Source organism: Chiloscyllium plagiosum, unplaced genomic scaffold, assembly GCF_037043375.1.
Source record: "Chiloscyllium plagiosum isolate Xiang-an unplaced genomic scaffold, Cpla_swu_hap1 HiC_scaffold_44, whole genome shotgun sequence".
Lineage (NCBI taxonomy): Eukaryota > Metazoa > Chordata > Chondrichthyes > Orectolobiformes > Hemiscylliidae > Chiloscyllium > Chiloscyllium plagiosum.
Window position 1 is genome coordinate 12,870,459 of NW_028270182.1, and position 23,513 is coordinate 12,893,971.

At 52.3% G+C, this 23,513-nt stretch overlaps 1 protein-coding gene across 3 annotated transcripts in view; it reads left to right on the forward strand.

Annotated features, from left to right (window-relative positions):
* Positions 1-19,149: 19,149 nt before the first annotated feature.
* The window catches only part of LOC122544433 (phospholipid scramblase 2-like), a 39,356-nt gene continuing 34,992 nt past the window's right edge, over positions 19,150-23,513 (forward strand). Inside the window, exon 1 of one of the 3 annotated variants that reach the window (XM_087983052.1) lies at positions 19,150-19,351. The gene's annotated coding sequence lies outside the window, so the exon portion shown is untranslated. The remainder of the gene's footprint in view (positions 19,352-23,513) is intronic. The other 2 variants (XM_087983051.1, XM_087983053.1) reach the window with 2 other exon arrangements.

Consider the following 23,513-nt stretch of genomic DNA (forward strand, 5'->3'; position numbering starts at 1 on the left):
AGAAAGGTATCCGATCTGGAATTGTTCACTCTGCAATCTCTCTCCCCGCAGGTGCTGCCAGACCTGCTGAGCTTCTCCTCCAGCAATTTCTGTTTTCGGAATGTGCGCAATAGCTCTTATAGAGTCATAGAGATGTACATAGAGAAGGAAACAGACCCTTCGGCCCAACTCCTCCATGCCGACCAGATATCCCAACCCAATCCAGTCCCACCTGCCAGCACCCGGCCCATATCCCTCCAAACCCTTCCTATTCATACACCCATCCAGATGCCTCTTAAATGCTGCAGTTGTACCAGCCTCCAGCACATCCTCTGGCAGCTCATTCCATACACGTACCACCCTCTGTGTGAAAAAGTTGCCCCTTAGGTCTCTTTTATATCTTTCCCCTCTCACCCTAAACCGATGCCCTCTAGTTCTGGACTCCCCCACCCCAGGGAAAAGGCCTTGTCTATTCCACCCTATCCATGCCCCTCATGATTTTATAAACCTCTATAAGGTCACCCCTGAGCCTCCGTCTGTCGGGATAGTCTAGGGGATAGGCCTGTCTGACATTCTTTGCACTTTGTCGATGGCAATAATATTTTACTGGAGATAAGGAAATCAAAGCCATGCCCATTACTCCAAGTGTGACCTAACCAATGATATTGTAATGTTAGCCTGCATCAGATGGTCTCAGAGCCTTGCTGGAGATAGGAAGTGTACTCGAGGCCATTCACAGAAGGTTTACCGGTAAGGACTGGGTTGAGGATAGGGGTTATAGATTCTGGATCAGTGGTGCTGGAAGAGCACAGCAATTCAGGCAGCATCCGAGGACAGGCAAAATCGACATTTCGGGCAAAAGCCCTTCATCAGGAATAAAGGCAGAGAGCCTGAAGCGTGGAGAGATAAGCTAGCGGAGGGTGGGGGTGGGGAGAGAGTGGCATAGAGTACAATAGGTCAGTGGGGAAGGAGATGAAGGTGATAGGTCAGGGAGGAGAGGGTGGAGTGGATAGGTGGAAAAGGAGCTGGGCAGGTCGGACAAGTCCGGACAAGTCATGGGATCGTGTTGCTGGAGGTTAGAAACTAGGATGAGGTGGGGGAAGGGGAAATGAGGAAACTGTTGAAATCCACATTGATGCCCTGGGGTTGAAGTGTTCCGAGGCGGAAGATGAGGCGTTCTTCCTCCAGGCGTCTGGTGGTGAGGGAGCGGCGGTGGAGGAGGCCCAGCACCTCCATATCCTCAGCAGAGTGGGAGGGGGAGTTGAAATGTTGAGCCACTGGGCGGTTTGGTTGATTGGTGCGGGTGTCTCGGAGATGTTCCCTAAAGCGCTCTGCAAGGAGGCGCCCAGTCTCCCCAATGTAGAGGAGACCGCATTGGGAGCAACGGATACAATAGATGATATTAGTGGATGTGCAGGTAAAACTTTGGTGGATGTGGAAGACTCCTTTAGGGCCTTGGATGGAGGTGAGGGAGGAGGTGTGGGCACAGATTTTGCAATTCCTGCGGTGGCAGGGGAAGGTGCCAGGATGGGAGGATGGATTATAGGGGGGCGTGGACCTGACCAGGTAGTCACGGAGGGAACGGTCTTTGCGGAAGGCGGAGAGGGGTGGGGAGGGAAATATATCCCTGGTGGTGGGGTCTGTTTGGAGGTGGCGGAAATGTCGGCGGATGATTTGGTTTATGCGAAGGTTGGTAGGGTGGAAGGTGAGCACCAGGGGCGTTCTGTTCTTGTTGCGGTTGGAGGGGTTGGGTCTGAGGGCGGAGGTGCGGGATGTGGACGAGATGCGTTGGAGGGCATCTTTAACCACGTGGGAAGGGAAATTGCGGTCTCTAAAGAAGGAGGCCATCTGGTGTGTTCTATGGTGGAACTGCTCCTCCTGGGAGCAGATATGGCGGAGGCGGAGGAATTGGGAATACGGGATGGCATTTTTGCAAGAGGTAGGGTGGGAAGAGGTGTAATCCAGGTAGCTGTGGGAGTCGGTGGGTTTGTGGAAAATGTCAGTGTCAAGTCGGTCATCATTAATGGAGATGGAGAGGTCCAGGAAGGGGAGGGAGGTGTCAGAGATGGTCCAGGTAAATTTAAGGTCAGGGTGAAATGTGTTGGTGAAGTTGATGAATTGCTCAACCTCCTCGCGAGAGCATGAGGTGGTGCCATTGCAGTCATCGATATAGCGGAGGAAGAGGTGGGGAGTGGTGCCGGTGTAATTATGGAAGATCAACTGCTCTACGTAGCCAACAAAGAGACAGGCATAGCTGGGGCCCATACGGGTGCCCATGGCTACCCCTTTGGTCTGGAGGAAGTGGGAGGATTCAAAGGAGAAATTGTTAAGGGTGAGGACCAGTTCGGCCAAACGAATGAGAGTGTCGATGGAGGGGTACTGTTGGGAACGTCTGGAGAGGAAAAAACGGAGGGCTTGGAGGCTCTGGTCATGGCGGATGGAGGTGTAGAGGGATTGGATATCCATGGTGAAGATGAGGCGTTGGGGGCTGGGGAAACGGAAGTCTTGGAGGAGGTGGAGGGCGTGGGTGGTGTCTCGAACGTATGTGGGGAGTTCCTGGACTAGGGGGGATAGGACAATGTCAAGGTAGGTAGAGATGAGTTCAGTGGGGCAGGAGCATGCTGAGACAATGGGTCGGCCAGGGTGGTCAGGCTTGTGGATCTTGGGAAGGAGGTAGAACTGGGCAGTGCAGGGTTCCCGGACTATGAGGTTGGTAGGCTGAGCTATTATCCAGTGGAGTTTAAGAGAGTGGGAGATGTTGGGAAGACTAGAGGATTTGAGTTAGGGCTGAATAGGCTGGGGCTGTTTTTCTCTGGAGCGTCGGAGGCTGAGGGGTGACCTTATAGAGGTTTATACAATCATGAGGGACGTAGATAGGATAAATAGGCAAAGTCTTTTCCCTGGGGTGGGGGAGTCCAGAACTGGAGGGCATAGGTTTAAGGTGAGTGGGAAAAGATAGCACGCTGGCTCAGTGGTTAGCACTGCGGCCTCACAGTGCCAGGGACCCAGGTTCAATTCCAGCCTCGGCTGACTGTCCGTGTGGGGATTACACATTCTCCCCGTGTCTGCGTGGGTTTCCTCCGGGTGCTCTGGTTTCCTCCCACAATCCAAAGATGTGCAGGTTAGGGTGGATTGGCCGTGCTAAATTACCTATATGTCCAGGGATGTGCAGGTTAGGGTGGATTGGCCATGCTAAATTACCCATAGTGCCCAGGGATTTGCAGGTTAGTGGGGATTGGCGATGCTAAATTACCCATAGTGCCCAGGGATGTGCAGGTTAGGGTGGATTGGCCGTGCTAAATTACCCACAGTGCCCAGGGATGTGCAGGTTAGGGTGGATTGGCCGTGCTAAATTACCCATAGTGCCCAGGGATGTGCAGGTTAGGTTGGATTGGCCGTGCTAAATTACCCATAGTGCTCAGGGATGTGCAGGTTAGGGTGGATTGGCCATGCTAAATTACCCACAGTGCCCAGGGATGTGTAGGTTAGGGCAGATTGGCCAAGCTAAATTACCCATCGTGTCCAGGGATGTGCAGGTTAGGGCAGATTGGCCAAGCTAAATTACCCAAAGTGCCCAGGGATGTGCAGGTTAGGGTGGATTGGCCGTGCTAAATTACCCACAGTGCCCAGGAATGTGCAGGTTAGGGTGGATTGGCCGTGCTAAATTACCCATCGTGTCCAGGGATGTGCAGGTTAGGTGGGTTAGCCATAGGAAATGCAGGGATAGTATATGGAGATGTGTCTGTGTGGGATGCTCTTCAGAGGGACGGTGTGAATTTGATGGGCCAAAGGGCCTTGTATTGCACTGTAGGGATTCTATGATTTCAAAGGGACCTAAGGGGTAACTTTTTCACACAGAGGGTGGTGCGTGTATGGAATGAGCTGCCAGAGGAAGTGGTGGAGGCTGGTACAGTTACAGCATTTAAAAGGCATCTGGGTGGGTATATGAATAGGAAGGGTTTGGAGGGATATAGAGCCATTTTCAGGACAGCAGCGATACGTGGAGCATGTGGAAGGACATTCGGGCCATCACCAACCACAGAACAGCATCACCTGCTTGGGCTGGTGATGCCAGCCTCCCGGGTGAGTTAAACAACGTTAATGCACGGGTTTGAGGCACAGAACGTCGTGGCAGTGAGGAAGTCGACTCCCTCCCTCCTGCTCCCAATGACCAGGTGCTGGGTCTCACCATTGCCAATGTGAGGAAAACCCTAGGCAGTGTCAACCCCCTGGAAGACTGGGGTGGGCCCGACACCATCCCTGGCAGATTGGTCGCACGATGCTCTGCTCGATGTTTGCACGGACACCGTTAACATCTCCTGGAGCTGTGCCATAGTCCCAACGTGCCTCAAGGCTGCTCCCATCGTCCCCCTGTGCCAAAGAAGTCTTTAGTGTCCTGCCTCAATGACTACCGCCCCATTGAGCTAACACGCATCATCGCGAACTGTTTCGAGAGGCTCGTGATGAGGCAGAGTAAGACCCTGTTGCTGAACACCCTGCAGTTCGCATAACGTCCCAACCGCTCAACAGATGATGCCATTTCCCTCACCCTCCACCAGGCCCTCACCCCCCTGGGGAAGATGGACACCAGATTACTGAGCATCAACTTCAGTTGTGCATTTAACACTATCATTCCTCAACACCTGAACGAAAAGCTGAGTCTGCAGGGCCTTAGCATGACCCTAACCCTAACCCCATCCCTAATCCAAACCCTAACCTAATCCCTAACCCTAACCCTATCCCTAACCCCATTCCTATCCCTATCCCTAACCCTAACCCTATCCCTAACCCTATCCCTAACCCCATCCATATCCCTATCCCTATCCCTATCCCTAACCCTATCCCTAACCCAATCCCTAACCCTAACCCCATCCCTATCCCTATCCCTAACCCTATCCCTAACCCAATCCCTAACCCTAACCCCATCCCTAACACTAACCCTATCCCTAACCCAATCCCTATCTCTAACCCAATCCCTATCTCTAACCCAATCCCTAACCCTAACCCTATCCCTAACCCCATCTTTATCCCTATCCCTAACCCTATCCCTAACCCTAACCCAATCCCTCACCATGACCCTAACCCAAACCATGACCCTAACCCTGACCATGACCCTAACCCTAACCCTAACTCCATCCCTATCCCTATCCCTAACCCAATCCCTAACCCTAACCCTATCCTTAACCCTAACCCAATCCCTAACCATGACCCTAACTCTAACCATGACCCTAACCATGACCCTAACCCTGACCATGACCCTAACCTTATCCCTGACCCTAACCCCATCCCTAACCCTATCCCTGACCCTAACCCAATCACTGGATCCTGGTCTTACTGACTGGGAGATCTCAGTCAGTCCGGATTGGGAACAGCATCTCAAACACCATCACGCTGAGCACAGCCCCCCACCCCCGCCCCCCCGGGCTGTGTGCTCAGTCCACTGCTGGTCACCCTGCTGACACACAACTGGGCAGTGGTGCACAGCTTGAATCACACCATCGAGGTCACTGATGACACGACGGTAGCGAGTCTCATTAGCAGGAATGAGGAGTCAGCGTACAGAGAGGAGGTACAGCAGCTAATGGACTGGTGTAGCGCCAACAACCTGTCTCTGAACGTGGACAAGATGAAAGAGATGGACGTTGACTTCAGGAGGGCACGGAGCGACCACTCTCCGTTGGACATAGAGTCAGGGTTAGGGTCAGGGATACCGTTAGGGTCAGGGATAGGGTCAGGGTCAGGGTTAGGTTCAGGGTTAGGGTCAAGGAATAGGGTTAGGGTTGGTGTCATGGTTAGTGATTGGGTTAGGGTCAGGGATAGGGTTAGGTTTAGGTTCAGGTTAGGGATATGGTTAGGTCATGGTTAGGGATTGGGTTAGGGTCAGGGATTGGGTTAGGGTCAAGGTTAGAGGTAGGGTCAGGGATAGAGTTAGGGTCAGGGTTAGTGTCATGGCTAGGGATTGGGTTAGGGATATGGTTAGGGTTAGGGTTAGTGTCATGGTTAGGGATTGGGTTAGGGTTAGGGTCAGGTTAGGGATAGGGTCAGGTTAGGGATTGGGTTAGGGTTAGGGTCAGGTTAGGGATAGGATCAGGTTAGGGTTGGGGTTAGGATCATGGTTAGTGGTAGGGTCAGGGTTAGGGATAGGTTTAGGGTCATGGTTAGGAATAGGGTTAGTGTCATGGTTAAGGATTGGGTTAGGGTTACGGTCATGGTTAGGAATTGAGTTAGGGTTAGGGTCATGGTTAGGGTCAGGGTTAGGGATTGGGCTAGGGTCAGGTTAGTGATCGGGTTAGGGTCATGGTTAGGGTTAGGGGCAGTGTTAGGGATTGGGTAGGGTCAGGTTAGGGATTGGGTTAGGGTCAGATTAGGGATAGGGTTAGGGCCATGGTTATGGTCAGGTTAGGGTTAGTGTCATGGTTAGGGTTAGGGTCAGGGTTACCGTTAGTTTTAGGCTTAGGTTTGGGGTATATTCAGGATTAGGGTTAGGGTCAGGGCTCAGGTTGGTGTTTGGGTTTAGAGTCAGGGATAGGGTCAGGGTTAGGGTTAGGGTAAGTGTTAGGCTCACGTTTAGGGATAGGGTTAGGATTAGGGTTAGGGTTAGGAAGATGATTAGCGTCAGGCTTAGTGTTAGGGATAGGGTTAGGTTCAAGATTAGGGTTTGGGTCCAGTTTAAGGCTAGTGTTTAAGTTAGGGTTAGGGTCAGGATTAGGTTTTGGGTTAGTGTTTGGGTTTAGGGTCAGGGTTAGGATCAGGGTTAGGGTCAGAGTTATGGTTAGGGATAGGGTTAGTGGTAGGATTAGGGTCACGTTAAGGGTTAAGGTTAGAGATAGGGTCAGTCAGAGGGTTAGTGCTAGAGTTAGGGTTAGAGTCAGGGCTCAGAGGTTAGGGTCAGGGTAAGCGATAGGGTTAGGGTCAGAGATAGGGTTTGGGTCAGGTTTAGTGTCAGAGTCAGGGTTACGGTTAGGGTCAGAGTTAGGGATAGGGTTAGGTTATGGTTAGGGTTAGGTCATGGTTAGGGTTAATGTCATGGTTAGGGTTACCGGTAGTTTTAGGCTTAGGTTTGGAGTATATTCAGGATTAGGGTTAGGGTCAGGGCTCAGGTTGGTGTTTGGGTTTAGAGTCAGGGAAAGGGTCAGGGTTAGGGTTAGGTTAAACGTTAGGCTCACGTTTAGGGATAGGGTTAGGATTGGGGTCAGCGTTAGGGTTAGGAAGATGGTTAGGGTCAGGGTTAGGGTTAGCGCCAAGATCAGGATTAGGGTTAGGGTCCAGTTTAAGGCTAGTGTTTGAGTCAGAGTTAGGGTTAGGGTCAGGATTAGGTTTTGGGTTAGTGTTTGGGTTTAGGGTCAGGGTTAGGATCAGGGTTAGGGTCAGAGTTATGGTTAGGGATAGGGTTAGTGGTAGGATTAGGGTCACGTTAAGGGTTAAGGTTAGGGATAAGGTCAGTCAGAGGGTAGTGCTAGGGAAGGGTTAGAGTCAGGGCTCAGAGGTTAGGGTCAGGGTAAGGGATTTGGTTAGGGTCAGAGATAGGGTCAGGGTTAGGGTTAGTGATAGGGTTAGTGGTAAGATTAGGGTCACGTTAAGGGTTAGGGATAGGGTCAGTCAGACGGTTAGTGCTAGGGTTAGGGTTAGAGTCAGGGCTCAGAGATTAGGGTCAGGTTTAGGGTTAGGTTTAGGGTCAGGGTTAGGGTCAGAGTTAGAGTCAGGTTTACGGTTGGGGTTAGGGTTTTTGTTAGGGTTAGGGTTAGGGTCAGGCATAGGGATAGCGGTAGGGTTAGGGTTATGGTCAGGATTAGGGTCAGGGCTCAGAGGTCAGGTTAGGGTTTGGAATAGAATCAGGTTTAGGGTTTGGGTTTTAGGGTGAGGGAAAGGGATTAGGTAAGGGTTAGGGTTAGGGTTAGGGCTAGGGTTAGGAATAGGGCTAGGGTTAGGAATAGGGTTAGGGATAGTGTTAGGAATAGGGTTAGGAAAAGGGTAGGGTTAGGAATAGGGATAGGGTTAGGAATAGGTTTAGGGTTAGGAATAGGGATAGGGTTAGCGATAGGGTTAGGGTTAGGAATAGGGTTAGGGTTAGGAATAGGGTTAGGGATAGGGTTAGTGATAGGGTTCGGAATAGGGTTAGGGTTAGGAATAGGGTTAGGGATAGGGATAGAGATAGGGTTAGGAATAGGGTTAGGAATAGGGTTAGGAATAGGGATAGGGTTAGGAATAGGGTTAGGGTTAGGAATAGGGTTAGGGTTAGGAATAGGGTTAGGGATAGGGTTAGCGATAGGGTTCGGAATAGGGTTAGGGTTAGGAATAGGGTTAGGGATAGGGTTAGGGATAGCGTTAGGAATAGGGTTAGAGATAGGTTTAGGGTTAGGGATAGGGTTAGGGCTAAGGTTAGGGATAGGTTTACGGTTAGGGATAGGGTTAGGAATAGGGTTAGGGATAGGGTTAGGAATAGGGCTAGGGTTAGGAATAGGGTTAGGAATAGGGATAGGGTTAGGAATAGGGTTAGGGATAGGGTTAGCGATAGGGTTAGGGTTAGGAATAGGGTTAGGGTTAGGAATAGGGTTAGGGATAGGGTTAGCGATAGGGTTCGGGTTAGGGTTAGGAATAGGGTTAGGAATAGGGATAGGGTTAGGAATACGTTAGGAATAGGGATAGGGATAGAGATAGGGTTAGGAATAGGGTTAGGGATAGGGTTAGGAATAGGGTTAGGGATAGGTATAGGGTTAGGAATAGGGTTAGCAATAGGGATAGGGATAATGATAGGGTTAGTGATAGGGATAAGGATAGGGATCGTGTTAGGGCTCAGGTCAGGCTAGTGTTTGGGGTGGGGTCACTGCTTTGGTTCGTGTCAGTTGGGGACACAGCGAGATGTGAGGGATGGGCATAGGTGCCTGGAGGCAGTCACACCCATCCAGTTTGATCTCTGGTCCGGGATAGGGAGAGTGCGACTGTCAGCGAGTCAGGTATGGGGATGAGTTTCCAGAAATTACCTCCGGAGAATGCCCGGGTCGCTGTCCTTGTCCAATGGGAAGGAAGTTCTTTTCCCCAGAGTGAACGAGGACTCGGATTGTTGGGAAGATGAGCAAAATGATCCAGATCACCATCGGAGTGGGAGTGAGATGGGAGAAATGTAACAGATACAGGAGACCATTAGGGGAGTAGGTAGTGTTCCCAGCTGCTGACTGAGGGTCCCGGAGGCTATGTTGCTGACTTAGGTGGGGGTTTCCAAAACCTCATATGAGCTAGGGTGGGAGGCCAGGCCACAAACCTCACTTCTGATGAAGGGCTTCTGCCTGAAACACCGATTCTCCTGCTCCTCAGATGCTGCCTGACCTGCTGTGCTTTTCCAGCACCACACGCTCGACTCTGGTCTCCAGACTCTGCAATCCTCACTTTCCCCTCATCACAGGTAGACAGGGGGGATTGAGAAAGCATTTGGCGTGCTTGCCTTCATTGCTCAAACCTTGGAGTACAGGAGTTGGGACGTTGTGTTGAGGCCCCTTCTGGCGTAACTGTCTCCAGCTCTGGTCGCCCTGTTACAGGAAGGATATCAATAAACTGGAGAGGGCTCAGGAGAGATTTACCAGGGTGTTGCCAGGAACCGAGGGTTAGAGTTATAGGGAAAGATTGGATAGGCCGGGACTTTTTTCACTGGAGTGTAGGAGGTTGAGGAGTGGCTTTATAAAATCACAAGAGGTTTATAAAATCACGAGAGATAATGGCAGGTGTTCCCTTGGGTGGGGGATGTCAAGGTGAGGGGGCATATTTTTAAGATGCGAGGAGAGAGATTTAAAAAGACACGAGGGACAATTTTCTTTTAACAGCGGGTGCTTCGTGCGTGGAATGAGGAAGTGGTGGATGCAAATACAGTTACAACATTTAACGGATGTTTGGATAAGTGCATGAATAGGAAAGGTTTAGAGGGATGTGGGCTAGGAGCAGGGAAGTGGGACGAGTTTATGGATGTTGGCTTGCTCGCTGAGCTGGAAGATTCATTTCCAGACGTTTCGGCGACTGAAGATGTTACCGAGCAGGGTGACGAAACGTCTGAAAATGAGCCTTCCAGCTTAGCGAGCAAACCTACATCCAGAACCTCAACTCAAATCTTCTCAAAACTCGCTGGGACTAGTTTAGTTTGGGATTAGGGTCGGCACAGACTGGTGGGCCGAAGGGTCTGTTTCTATGCTGAGTGACTCTCTGATAGGGTGGGGAGCTGGTGTAGGGTTGTTTATAAGGGATACTATAAGTGGGGAGGGGAGATGTCAGTGTAATAGACGGTAACGTGGTATCAGCTGGTCGTCTACAGACCCCCCCCCCCCCCCCCCCCCCCCACTCCCCAAAGGGTTGTCCCACCCCACACCAAAGTGATTAAAGGGGTTTGATGCATCCAATGCCAAGGGTAGTGTTGAACTGTGTCTCGATTACCACCATGTATTCCGTGTGCTTGTTAGTTGATAAGAGGTTTGTTCCCCAGGAGTGTTTCCTTCGATTAACCCATTCGTAGATTCCTGCGTTGTTCCGCATCAACTCCCATTGGTCTGCCTCCCACAACCAATCAGCTGGGACCACTCCGTCATACCCAGAATCCTCTCTCCACCCACACCCCGTCCCCCTACACTGTCCCCCCCATCCAACACTCCCAGGACAGGGACAGCACGGGGTTAGATACAGAGTAAAGCTTCCCCTACATTGTCCCCCCATCCAACACTCCCAGGACAGGGACAGCACGGGGTTAGATATAGAGTAAAGCTCCCTCTACACTGTTCCCCATCATACACTCCCAGGACAGGGACAGCACAGGGTTAGATACAGAGTAAAGCTCCTTCTACACTGTCCCCCATCAAACACTCCCAGGACAGGAACAGCACGGGGTTAGATACAGAGTAAAGCTCCCTCTACACTGTCCCCATCAAACACTCCCAGGACAGAGACAGTACAGGGTTAGATACAGAGTAAAGCTCCCTCTACACTGTCCCCCCATCAAACATTCCCAGGACAGGGACAGCATGAGTTTAGATACAGAGTAAAGCTCCCTCTACACTGTCCCCCCATCAAACACTCCCAGGACAGGGACAGCACGGGGTTAGATACAGAGTAAAGCTCCCTCTACACTGTCCCCCCATCAAACACTCCCAGGGACAGGGACAGCACGGGGTTAGATACAGAGTAAAGCTCCCTCTACACTGTCCCCCCATCAAACACTCCCAGGACAGGGACAGCACGGGGTTAGATACAGAGTAAAGCTCCCTCTACACTGTCCCCCCATCAAACACTCCCAGGGCAGGGACAGCACGAGGTTAAATACAGAGTAAAGCTCCCTCTACACTGTCCCCCCATCAAACACTCCCAGGGACAGGGACAGCACGAGGTTAAATACAGAGTAAAGCTCCCTCTACACTGTCCCCCCATCAAACACTCCCAGGGACAGGGACAGCACGAGGTTAAATACAGAGTAAAGCTCCCTCTACACTGTCCCCCCATCAAACACTCCCAGGGCAGGGACAGCACGAGGTTAAATACAGAGTAAAGCTGCCTCTACATTGTCCCCCCCATCCCAGGGACAGGGACAGCACGGGGTTAGGTACAGCGTGAAGCTCCCTCAGTGCTGTTCCTTCAGTGTTATTGGGTCACGGTGCTGGAACCCCCTCCCTAACAGCACTGTGGGTGTGTCTCTACACCACACGGACTTCAGCGGTTCTCAAAAGATGACTCACCTCCACCCTCTCAAGGGGCAACTCGGGATGGTGCAATAAATGCTGATCCCAGCCAGCGATGCTCACATCCAGAGAGTTTAACCGATCCTGACAGAAACATGATCAAAGATGAACTACATTGCGTTACTATGGTGCCATTTGAGGAGCTGTGCACTGTGCTAACTGCTTGCTGTGTAACTCCAGACCCTCATTGCTCAGGGGTTAAGGCCATGGGGCGCTATACAATGGCAAGCTCGAGCCAAGGGATGTGCTGTAGTTCTGGACCCTGCCACTTGAGGGAGCCCCATGGTAAAGTAACAGAACAAAGACATTATAGAGAGAGAGAGGGAATGGGCCGTTGACCAGAGTTAGCTGTTCAATGTTTATTAGACAGGTTAATGATGTGATTGATTAATCTGTGAATGAATGGTGGATCAACACTGAGCCTGCCAGTGAAAACACACAGAAAATTCATTGAGAAAATGTTTTGTGTTTCCAGCAGCACATGAGTATGACATCATGGATTACATCCAGTCTCTCGTGTGTGTGTGTGGCATCACAGATCAGACCCGGTCCTACACGCGTGTGGCATCATGGAAATAGACCCGGTCCCACATGCATGTGTGTCACCATGGATTAGTCCAGTCACCCACGCGTGTGTGGCATCACAGATTAGACCCAGTCACACACGCGTGTGTGGCATCATGGATTAGTCCCAGTCACACCCGTATGTGGCATCACGGATTAGACCGAGTCCCACACGCATGTGTGCCATCACGGATTATTCCCAGTCACACACGCGTGTGTGTCACCACGGATTAGTCCCACTCACACATGCGCGTGTGGCATCATGGATTAGACCCAGTCACACACGCGTGTGTGGCATCATAGATTAGACCCAGTCACACACGTGTGTGTGGCATCACGGATTAGTCCCAGTCACACCCGTATGTGGCATCACGGATTAGTCCCAGTCCCACACACATGTGTGCCATCACGGATTAGACCCAGTCCCACATGCATGTGTGTCACCACAGATTAGTCCCAGTCACACATGCATGTGTGGCATCATGGATTAGAACCAGTCCCACACGCATGTGTGTCACCACAGATTAGTCCCAGTCACACATGCATGTGTGGCATCACGGATTAGACCCAGTCCCACATGCATGTGTGTCACCACAGATTAGTCCCAGTCACACATGCATGTGTGGCCTCATGGATTAGACCCAGTCCCACATGCATGTGTGTCACCACAGATTAGTCCCAGTCCCACATGCATGTGTGTCACCACAGATTAGTCCCAGTCACACATGCATGTGCGTCACCACGGATTAGTCCCAGTCACACACGTGTGTGTGGCATCATGGATTAGACCCAGTCACACACGCATGTGTGGCATCACGGATTTGATCCAGTCACACATGTGTGTGGCATCATGGATTAGACCCAGTCCCACTCGCATGTGTGCCATCACGGATTATTTCCAGTCACACACACGTGTGTGTCACCACAGATTAGTCCCAGTCACACATGCATGTGCGTCACCACGGATTAGTCCCAGTCACACACGTGTGTGTGGCATCATGGATTAGACCCAGTCACACACGCATGTGTGGCATCACGGATTGGATCCAGTCACACATGTGTGTGGCATCATGGATTAGACTCAGTCACACATGCGTGTGTGGCATCACAGATTAGATCCAGTCATACATGCGTGTGTGGCATCATGGATTAGACCCAGTCACACACATGTGTAGCATCACAGTTTAGTCCTAGTCACACATGCGTGTGTGTGGCATCATGGGTTTGACCCAGTTACACACATGTGTGGCATCACAGATTCGACCCAGTCCTACATGCGTGTGGCATCATAGATTAGACTCAGTCCCACATGCATGTGCGTCACCACGGATTAGTCCCAGTCACATGTGTGTGTGGCATCACGGATTAGACACAGTCACATACGCGTGTGTGGCATGATGGATTAGACCCAGTCCCACACGCATGTGTAGTATCACGGATTAGATCCAGTCACACATGTGTGTGTGGCATCATGGATTAGACCCAGTTACACATGCATGTGTGGCATCACGGATTAGACCCAGTCCCACACGCATGTGTGTCACCATAGATTATACCCAGTCACACATGCATGTGTGGCATCATGGATTAGACCCAGTCACACACGCGTGTGTGGCATCATAGATTAGACCCAGTCACACACGTGTGTGTGGCATCACGGATTAGTCCCAGTCACACCCGTATGTGGCATCACGGATTAGTCCCAGTCCCACACGCATGTGTGCCATCACGGATTAGACCCAGTCACACATGTGTGTGTGGCATCACGGATTAGATCCAGTCACACATGCGTGTGTGGCATCACGGATTAGATCCAGTCACACATGCGTGTGTGGCATCACGGATTAGATCCAGTCACACACGTGTGTCACCATGGATTAGACCCAGTCCCACACGCATGTGTGTCACCATGGATTAATCCCAGTCACACACGCGTGTGTGTCACCATGAATTAATCCCAGTCACACACGCGTGTGTGTCACCATGGATTAGACCCAGTCCCACACGCGTTACGGGCGTGACTCTCACTCACACCCTATTCTCAACCAGTAACAGCAGTGTTAAAAACATCATCTTGTAAATAACGATGATCATACTCCAGGTCTTGAAGAGAGAAAGACAAACTCAGAATCACAGGGAATATAGCAACCAAGTTTACCCTGGGGGAGGGGTGGGACCAAGTCATGCACGGAGGAGGAAGGTCAAACAAAGAAATAAATAGACTGCTTGTGTCCTGAGCACAGAATGCAGTTTAACTTGAGAGGTAGGGCAGGAATATTATTAGAAAGGGTTATATGACAATTAAGGGTTCCGCAAACGTACTGACAGAGGATGCTTCTGATCCGGGATTCGAGGGTACCTGCAGAGTGACAGACTGAGAGAACGAGAGGGGTCATGAATCACAGGGATACCTCATAAATAGGGTAACAGAGATATGCTATTGAGTTCAAAGTTCAAGTTAAAAGGGTGAGCCCTTGGAATGTCACACCATTCGCAAGGCCAGGACCAAGTGCTGCAACACGGGATGAGAGTAGGTAGGCCAACGCTGTCTCAATGGGCCGAAGGGACTCTACCGTGCTCTTCTGACTGAGCTGAGGAGAAATGTCTTCTCTCCACCCCCCCCCCACCCCCGCCACCGAGAGTGGGGAGGCCTTTGGAATTAGAAATGGTTTGTGGGGCTAGAGGAGCCAAAGGGCGATGGCGGGAACCAGGGGGCTAAGCTGAATGGGACAGCAGACTATGGGGGGGCTGAATGGCCTACAGCTGCCGCTAGTTTCTGAATCACAGATCGAGGAAGCAAAGCAACACCTTTTGATGGAAGCAGTGTGCATTTCTGTAGCGCCTTTTGGCGGAAGGGGACGCTGGCAGGTGCTTGTTCCAGAATCTTCCAAGAGTAGATTCATGGCGGAGCTGGGGCTCGGTGGTTAGCACTGGTGCCTCACGGCACTAGGAACCTGGGTTCGATTCCTGCCTCGGGTGACTGTCTGCGCATGTTCTCCCCGTGTCTGCGTGGGTTTCCTCCGGGTGCTCCAGTTTCCTTCAAAGGATAAGCAGGTTAGGGTGGATTGGCTGTGCTAAATTACCTATAGATGTACAGGTTAGGGTGGATTAGTCAGGGGTAGAGGAATGGGTCTGGGTGGGTTACTCAGCGTGGGTTCAGTGTGGACCTGTTGGGCCGAATGGCCTGTTCCCACACTGTAGGGAATTCTAACTGATCCTAACTGTTTCACAATGACACACCGATGTCTTTTCGCTAAAGTTGGGAGGAGGGGGGATGCGGGGAGAGGAAGGGGGAAAACATCTTGCGGGAGAAAGTGAGGGCTGCAGATGCTGGAGATCAGAGTCGAGAGTGTGGTGCTGGAAAAGCTCAGCCGTTCAGGCAGCGTCCCAGGAGCAGGAGAATCGACGTTTCGGGCATAACCTCTTCATCAGGAATCATGTCCGACCATAATGCCAAACTAAACCAGTCCTGTCTGCCTGCTCCTGGCCCATATCCCTCCAAACCTTTCCCATTCATGTACTTATCTAAATGTCTTTTAAACATTGTAACTGGACCCATATCCACCACATCCTCTGGCAGCTCATTACACACACGAACCACCCTCTGTGTGAAATAAAGTTGCCCCTCAGGTCTCTTTTATATCTTTCCCTTTCTCACCCTTAGGAATATGCCCCACCCTGTGACACCGTGAAAGGGTTAACTGGCAAGTTTTGGAATAGCTCCGTCCACTGGGATTTAACTGGATAATCCTTCACCCACCCAAACCTCCCGTCAGGTTCGTTTGACAGGTCTTACGTCACCCATCATGTGCACAGCAAGATCCCACAGACGGTAAACGTTCGGAGCGAGCCAGTCCGCGACGTGGGACGAAGCCTCAAATGTCAGGCCCCGGGATGAGCGTTTATCTCTCTCTCTCTCTCTCTCCCTCCCCCTCCTCCCTATGTTCCCTCCCCCTCCTACCCCACCTTGTAACCTGGGCAGGGCCAGTGTTTGAATCGGCCCCGCCCATTCCACAACCACAGCAGCGCTACATTTTTACAGCACCCCTTCATCCCGGGGAAACTACCCCAGAGATCTCCCCAAGGAGTGACTGGGGCCTTGGAGTACAGGAGTTGGGACCTCACGCTGAGGTCCTACGGGACATTGGTGAGGCCTGCTCTGGAAAACTGTGTCTAGTTCTGGACACCCTGTTACAGGAAGGATAGTATTAAACTGGAGAAGGTTCAGAAGAGATTTACCAGGACGTTGCAGGGTTTGACCTTTACGAATAGGCTGGGATTTTTATCACTGGAGCATACAAGGTTGAGAGGTTAGATTAGATTAGATTCCCTACAGTGTAGAAACAGGCCCTTTGGCCCAACAAGTCCACACCGACCCTCTGAAGAGCAATCCATCCAGACTCATTCCCCTACATTTACCCCTGACTAATGCACCTAACACTATGGGTAATTTAGCATGGCCAATTCACCTGACCTGCACATCTTTGGACTGTGGGAGGAAACCGGAGCACCCGGAGGAAACCCACGCAGACACGGGGAGAACGTGCAAACTCCACACAGACAGTCGCCCGAGGCGGGAATCGAACCCAGGTCCCTGGTGCTGTGAGGCAGCAGTGCTAACCACTGTGCCACCATAACCTCATGAAGGGTACAGGGAAGGTGTGTTTTCTCCAGGGTGGGGGATTTCAAGACTAGGGGGCATAGTCTTAAGGTGAGACGGGAAAGATTTAAAAAGGAGATGAGGGGCAGTTTTATTTTACAGAGAGCGCGGTTCGTGTGTAGAATGAATCACCAGAGGAAGAGTTGGATACGGGAACAGTTACAGCGTTTAAAAGACATTTGGATAAGGACATGGATAGGAAGGGGTTAGACGGATATGGGCCAGGAGCAGGCCAGTGGGGCTGGTTTAATTTGGGATTATGCTCAGCATGGACTGGTGCGGCTGAAGGGTCTGTTTCTCTGCGCTGTGTGACTCTATGACTGTCAAAGCGTGTGTGAAGTTGAGATGTCAGGGGCAACTCGGTTGAGGTTAATAAGTGGCTTAAGGGGAAGAGAGAGTTGGAGGGGTTTCGGGAGGGACTCGCAGAGTGATGTTGCATTGGGAGCTGGAACTGCTACAGGGGGGTAGCAGATGGTATGAGAGGGAAACCAGCAGAGATGCCAGGGAAGATTAATGTACAGGACAGGAGGGACCAGGCCATGCTGTTTAATTGGTTCTTTAATATCTTAAATAAATGACCAGGAACAATGCCTTGCCTATGCGGGTTTCCTCCTAAACGCTAATGATGTGTAGGTTAGAGTGGATTGGCCGTGCTAAATTACCCATAGTGCCCAGGGATGTGTAGGCTAGGGTGGATTGGCCGTGCTAAATTACCCATAATGCCCAGGGATGTACAGGTTAGGGTGGATTGGCCGTGCTAAATTACCCAGAGTGCCCAGGGATGTACAGGTTAGGGTGGATTGGCCGTGCTAAATTACCCATAGTGCCCAGGGATGTGCAGGTTAGGGTGGATTGGCCGTGCTGAATTACCCATAGTGCCCAGGGATGTGCAGGTTAGGGTGGATTGGCCGTGCTAAATTACCCATAGTGTCCAGGAATGTGCAGGTTAGGGTGGATTGGCCGTGCTAAATTACCCATAGTGCCCAGGGATGTGCAGGTTAGGTGGGTTAGCCACGGGAAATGGTGGGTGGGATGCTCTTCGGAGGGTCGGTGTAGACCTGGTGGGCTGAATGGCCTGCTCCCACACTGTAGGGAATCTGTGCAAAAGGTCTTCAGATGCTGGAGATCTGAAGCTGCTTTAATTGGTCAGAATATTGTGTACAGCAGTTGGGGACACCATGTTGCGGCCATTTCGGACACTTCTGGGGGGAATACCCCGATCAATTCTCCCCGCTATCGGAAAGATGTTGTGAAACTTGAAAGGGCTCAGAAAAGATTTACAAGGATGTTGCCAGGGTTGGAGGGATTGAGGAGAGACTGAACAGGCTGGGGCTGTTTTCCCTGGAGGCTGAGGGGTGACCTGACAGAGGTTTATAAAATCACGAGGGCCATGGATAGGGTAAACAGACAAGTGTCTTTTCCATGGGGTGGGGGGAGTCCAGAACTAGAGGGTTTAAGGTGAGAGGGGGAAAGGGACCTGAGGGTGAACGTTTTCACACAGAGGGTGGTGCGTGTATGGAATGAGCTGCCAGAGGATGTGGTGGAGGCTGGTACAATTACAGCATTTAAAAGGCATTTGGATGGGTAGATGAATAGGAAGGGTTTGGAGGGATATGGGCCGGGTGCTGGCACATGGGACGAGAACAGTTTCGGTCGAGTTGGACCGAAGGGTCCTGTTTTCTGTGCTGTACGTCTCTCTAAACTCCTGTAGACCAAACAGGAGGCTGGAAAAACTGAGCAAGCCAGGGTGGTCCTGGATGAGGGTTACACCTGAAACATTGAACTTCTCCCACCTCCTGATGCTTGCTGTGTTCTTCCAGTGGCCTGCCTGTCTACCTTGGATTCCAGAATCTGCAGTTTGTTTTAGTTTGTTGGTCTAGCAGGAGAGAGAGCTAGTGCTCCCGAATCTCTGACTAAATCTGAAACAATGCAGGAGAGATGTGGCAGGGAAAGGTTAACGGACATTTTTTAAAAATGAGAAAACACAGGAGGTTAGAGAAGGATCGAGTCCCCTCCCAGGTTAGTTGCTCCTCTGTTTGCTTGTTTGTCTCTGCGTCTCTCTCTCTCTCTCTCAATTTCCTGAGATTGTCCCAGGAATTGGAGATACCAGATTGGGATTTTGAGGAGGGAGGTCCCCACACTCACAGAGAGAGAGAGAGAGAGAAAACGAGAGAGGGGAAAGGCAGGAGGGGGGGGGGGGTGGGAGAGAGAGAGAGAGAGGGGAGGAGAGAGGAAAGGCAGGAGGGAATAGAGAGAGAGAGAGAGAGAGAGAGAAGTACAGCGAGACTGGGAAGAAACGAAACCACCCACAACTCTGTCACTCCTCCGGGAACAGAGTGAGAGGAGGAAGTTTCGGGAGCAAAAAGACTTGCCTTTTCCTCTCTCTTTGTAGAGAGAGAGAGAGAGAGAGAGTCCCCCAGCTGCAGCTGATGTTCAACAGGTAAGAGAGAGAGAGAGTGAGTGAGTCTTGGATTTAAAAATTGTTTCACCTCGGGGAGGATTTTCTTCCCCCCTCTCCCCTCCTCCAGCGAGGGGAAGAGGAAAATTCGGTGGCCAGAGCCTATCTAAACCCGACCGCCCCCCCCCCCTTCCTCCCCAGCTCTCCACCAGCTTCCTTCCCCTCCCCCGCCCCCCCCCAAAAGAGAACAACACACTCTCCCATCTCTGTCTGTGCTCCGTCCCCCACCAGCTCCAAGCGATGCCAAGCCGCAGGGTTCTTTCAATGTCCCAGAGCTCCCCGCTCCCTCCGCAGATACTCTCAGCTGGACAGAAACAGAGGATTTGGGAACAGCAGGAGGCTATTCAGCCCCTCGACTCTGCTCCTGTCCTATACCTGGGCTTGCTGTGTTTTTCTTTGGATTCCAGCATCTGCAGTTTCTGTCTGGTCCCAACCCTAGGCATCAGCATCACGGCCTTTCATCCCACCCCCCCCTTCCCCTCGATCCCTCTCCCCCCTTCCCCTCGATCCACCCTCGATCCAACTCCCCCCTTCCCCTCGATCCCACTCCCCCTTCCCCTCGATCCCTCTCCCCCTTCCCCTCGATCCCACTCCCCCCCTTCCCCTCGATCCCACTCTCCCCCTTCCCCTCGATCCCACTCCCCCTTCCCCTCGATCCCACTCCCTCCTTCCCCTCGATCCCTCTCCCCCCTTCCCCTCGATCCCTCTCCCCCCTCCCCCTCGATCCCACTCCTTCCTTCCCCTCGATCCCTCTCCCCCCTTCCCCTCAATCCCTCTCCCCCCTTCCCCTCGATCCCTCTCCCCCCTTCCCCTCGATCCCTCTCCCCCGCTTCCCCTCGATCCCACTCCCTCCTTCACCTCGATCCCACTCCCCCTTCCCCTCGATCCCTCTCCCCCCTTCCCCTCGATCCCACTCCCCCTTTCCCCTCGATCCCTCTCCCCCCTTCCCCACGATCCCTCTCCCCCCTTCCCTCGATCCCTCTCCCCCCTTCCCTCGATCCCCACTCCCCTCCTTCCCCTCGATCCCTCTCCCCCCTTCCCCTCGATCCCTCTCCCCCCCTTCCCCTCGATCCCACTCCCCCTTCCCCTCGATCCCTCTCCCCCCTTCCCCACGACTTCCCCTCTCCCCCTTCCCTCGCCCCTTCCCCCTCTCCCCCCTTCCCCACGATCCCTCTCCCCCTTCCCCTCGATCCCACTCCCCCCCTTCCCCTCGATCCCACTCCCCCTTCCCCTCGATCCCTCTCCCCCCTTCCCCTCGATCCCACTCCCCCCTTCCCCTCGATCCCACTCCCCCCTTCCCCTCGATCCCACTCCCCCTTCCCCTCGATCCCTCTCCCCCCTTCCCCTCGATCCCTCTCCCCCCCTTCCCCTCGATCCCAATCCCCCCTTCCCCTCGATCCCTCTCCCCCCTTCCCCTCGATCCCACTCCCCCTTCCCCTCGATCCCTCTCCCCCCTTCCCCTCGATCCCTCTCCCCCCTTCCCCTCGATCCCCCTCCCCCCCTTCCCCTCGATCCCTCTCCCCCCTCTCCCCCTTCCCCTCGATCCCTCTCCCCCCTTCCCCTCGATCCCTCTCCCCCCTTCCCCTCGATCCCTCTAGCCCTGGGCTTTTACAAACCCCTCACTGAGGTTTACAAAATCACGGGGAGAGGGGGTGTACGGATCAGGCCAAGGCCATTTCCCCAGGATAGTCAAACCGAAAGGGGACATCTTTTTAAAGTTAGAGGAGAAAGATGTTTAACGCAAAGGGCACTAGGGGGCTATTTTGCGTGTGGTTGGAACTTCCTGAGGAAGTGGTGAATGCAGGGACAGTTACAAAAGGACATTTGGATGAGTTCTCGAACAGAAAAGGTTGGGAGGGATATGTCCGGAGTAGGCAACTGGAACTGGTTTGTGATTCGGAGAGGCTGGTGTTGGACTGGGGTGGACAAACTTAAAACTCACACAACACCAGGTTATACTCCAACAGGTTTAATTGGAAGCACACTAGCTTTCGGAGCGACGCTCCTTCATCAGGTGATTGTGACAATTAAACCTGTTGGAGTATAACCTGGTGTTGTGTGATTTTTAACTTTGGAACTGGTTTAGTTTGGGATTGTGGTCGGTACGGGCTGTTCGGGCCGAAGGGTCTGTTTTCCGTGCTGGATGACTCTGTCTAACATCTTCTTAGAATCCCTACAGTGTTGAAACAGGCCCTTCGGCCCAACAAGTCCACACCAGCCCATGCGAACAGTAACCCACCCAGATCCATTCCCCGACCCTGTTACTCTACCTTCACCCCTGACTAACTCACACTAACCTGCACATCCCTGGGCACTATTGGTAATTTAGCATCGCCAATCCACCCTAACCTGCACATCCCTGGGCACTATTGGTAATTTAGCATCGCCAATCCACCCTAACCTGCACATCGCTGGGCACTATGGGTCAATTTAGCACGGCCAATCCACCCTAACCTACACATCCCTGGGCACTATGGGTCAATTTAGCACGGCCAATCCACCCTAAACTACACATCCCTGGACACTATGGGTAATTTAGCACGGCCAATCCACCCTAACCTGCACATCCCTGGGCACTATGGGTAATTTAGCATGGCCAATCCACCCTAACCTACACATCCCTGGGCTCTATGGGTCAAGTTAGCACGGCCAATCCACCCTAACCTGCACATCCCTGGGCACTATGGGTAATTTAGCATGGCCAATCCACCCTAACCTGCACATCCCTGGGCTCTATGGGTCAATTTAGCACGGCCAATCCACCCTAACCTACACATCCCTGAGCACAATGGGTCAATTTAGCATGGCCAATCCACCCTAACCTACACATCCCTGAACACAATGGGTCAATTTAGCACAGCCAATCCACCCTAAACTACACACCCCTGGACACTATGGGTACTTTAGCATGGCCAATCCACCCTAACCTACACATCCCTGGGCTCTATGGGTCAAGTTAGCACGGCCAATCCACCCTAACCTGCACATCCCTGGGCACTATGGGTAATTTAGCATGGCCAATCCACCCTAACCTGCACATCCCTGGGCTCTATGGGTCAATTTAGCACGGCCAATCCACCCTAACCTGCACATCCCTGGGCACAATGGGTCAATTTAGCACGGCCAATCCACCCTAACCTACACATCCCTGAGCACAATGGGTCAATTTAGCACGGCCAATCCACCCTAACCTGCACATCCCTGGGCACAATGGGTCAATTTAGCACGGCCAATCCACCCTAAACTACACATCCCTGGGCACTATGGGTAATTTAGCATGGCCAATCCACCCTAAACTACACACCCCTGGACACTATGGGTACTTTAGCATGGCCAATCCACCCTAACCTACACATCCCTGGGCTCTATGGGTCAAGTTAGCACGGCCAATCCACCCTAACCTGCACATCCCTGGGCACTATGGGTAATTTAGCATGGCCAATCCACCCTAACCTGCACATCCCTGGGCTCTATGGGTCAATTTAGCACGGCCAATCCACCCTAACCTGCACATCCCTGGGCACAATGGGTCAATTTAGCACGGCCAATCCACCCTAACCTGCACATCCCTGGGCACAATGGGTCAATTTAGCACGGCCAATCCACCCTAAACTACACATCCCTGGGCACTATGGGTAATTTAGCATGGCCAATCCACCCTAAACTACACATCCCTGGGCACTATGGGTAATTTAGCATGGCCAATCCACCCTAACCTGCACATCCCTGGGCACTATGGGTAATTTAGCATGGCCAATCCACCCTAACCTGCACAACTTTGGATTGTGGGAGGAAACCCACGCAGACAGGGGGAGAATGTGTAAACTCCACACAGACAGTCGCCCTGAGGCTGGAATCGAACCCGGGTCCCTGGCGCCGTGAGGCAGCAGCGCTAACCACTGAGCCACCGCACCACCCGATTGGAAACGTTCACTGTTTTGACCGCTGTCTGTGGCCGAGAATCCCTCAGGCCTCCCCACTCTGTGTGTGTGAAGACATGTCTCCTCATCTCAGCCCTACCCGGTATTCTGTAGAGCGTGACCTCCACTCCCCCCTCCCCCGGCTCAGGATTCCACCTTCCCTGCCCTCCATGGTTATCGGGAATATCCTTCCTGTGTTTCCTCCTGTTGGAATCGGACAGGTT